This window comes from Megascapheus bottae, chromosome 14 (genome assembly GCF_031878675.1).
Source record: "Megascapheus bottae isolate mThoBot1 chromosome 14, mThoBot2.hap1, whole genome shotgun sequence".
Classification (NCBI taxonomy): Eukaryota; Metazoa; Chordata; class Mammalia; order Rodentia; family Geomyidae; genus Megascapheus; species Megascapheus bottae.
Window position 1 is genome coordinate 25,169,042 of NC_143522.1, and position 1,901 is coordinate 25,170,942.

Genomic DNA, 1,901 nt, shown 5'->3' on the forward strand with positions numbered 1-1,901 from the left:
GTCCCTTGGTTATCTCATATTGATACAGTATTTCACCTTGTTATCTGATATATTGGATATATTTGTATTTGGTTATTTGAAATTGGATAGGGAATGGGGGAAAACAAGATGAGCAGTGGGGTGGGGGGAGGGAAATGGGGACCATGACATGAGAAAGAGTATCAATGTATGTGAAGTCATACACCTTCTATCTGATGAATATAATGTAACCCTTCTATTTAATTACAATAAAAATATATGAAAAAAACTATAATGTTTGTGCTTGCTTCAGCAGCCCATATACTAAAACAATACAGAGAAGATTAGCATGGCCCCTGCACAAGGATGACACCCAAATTCATGAAGCCTTCCATATTTTTACGAGGCTAAATGAAAGGATCTCCAGGATATGAAAATAACAGCTTTGTCCTGTGTGATTGTTGTTCTTAATGTACATGTTATTTCTCTTCCCTTTGGTTGCTCTTTGGTTAATTTCATCTGTATCTGACTTTGTTACCTGGCATATTGTACATGCGTTTATTTGTTTATTTGAAATAGGAAAGGGAAAGGGGGAAAACAAGATGATTGGGAGGGGGTCGGGGCAGGGAAATGGGGACAAAAACATAAGAAGGGGTTTCAATCAGGTTCAAAAGGACCTGAGACTCATCTTCAATTAACCTCTAGAAAACAGGAAGTGGGGTTTGGCTCAAGGGTAGGGCGGTAGCCTTGAACTGAAGAGCTCAAGGACAGCGCCCAGGCTGAGTTCAAACTCCATGACCCACAAAAACAACCAAGCCCAAAAGACTATGATGTTCTTCATAGATTGGTGGGCAGGACATATTGCTCGCAGTAGGATGCTCTAAATGTTCCTTGGAGTGATATATGATTTGGTCATTAAATAAAACTCTTCAGAAATGTCTTTGGATCATAACTTCTATTAATATTTTATTATAATATAGCTTATAATTTCCCATAATTAAACATGGGAAATAAGGTTGCCTTTCTTATAAGACTAAGGCAAATGATACAAGCTTATTTCTAAAATTTCACTGTTAAAGTAACTTAGGGATAAAGACATTAAAATACTTCTTAAGTATTCTTGCTGTTATTTTTTAGGTGAACTTGCATCTCAATGATACAGTCAAGTGAAAAAAATATAAAGTCCTCTGAGTAAAGTGGCTAGCATCTTTTATTTCAATTAAATTGAAATATATTTCCTTTCAACTAAATTGAAAGATTTTTTTTAATGTATTAGGTGTTGAACCATTCCCTTATACTGGCAGGTACTCTACCCTGTGAACTATGTCTCTAGCCCTTTTTTGTTTTTTTTTGTTATTTTTTGAAATACATCTCATATTTATGGCCAGGTTGACCTTGATCATGGTCCTCTTACTTGTGTTTCCATTATTTGAAGGATAACAGACATGAATCACAACTGTGCCTAGCTGTGTTGTTGAGATGAGGTCTTGCTAATGTTTTCCCCCAGGCTGGCTTATAACTATATTCTTCCTGATTGCCACCTCTTGAGTAGCTGGTTTTACTGATGTTTGCCTGGTACCAAACTGAAATGCTTAAAAAATAAACATATTATTATTAGAAATGGAAATATTCTTATTCTTCTGATTGTGCAATTGAATAATTCTCTTTTAGAAAATACTTAACTATTGGTGGCATTTCCCCAGTTCTCTTTAGTCTTAATCCTTGCTCCTCTACTATTGTCTATGAATGCCATTTTACATAGAGAATTACTGTTTTTTTCTTTCCTGTTACAACCATCTCACATGATATTTTTCAGTTCTATCTCATCTTCAAGCTTCAATGTCCAATTATTTAGGACATCTAGATATTGCATCATACATGCAATCTAAGTCTCTTCTAAATGGAATGCCTTCAAGCCATGATAACTTCAGGTAAACTCAGTT

General features: G+C 35.3%; 1 non-coding gene across 1 annotated transcript; it reads left to right on the forward strand.

Annotated features, from left to right (window-relative positions):
• Positions 1 to 258: 258 nt before the first annotated feature.
• LOC150054847 (U6 spliceosomal RNA) lies at positions 259 to 359 on the forward strand. The gene has a single exon (XR_016537747.1). It is a non-coding gene; the product is annotated as a U6 spliceosomal RNA (small nuclear RNA).
• The last annotated feature ends 1,542 nt before the right edge of the window (positions 360 to 1,901 follow it).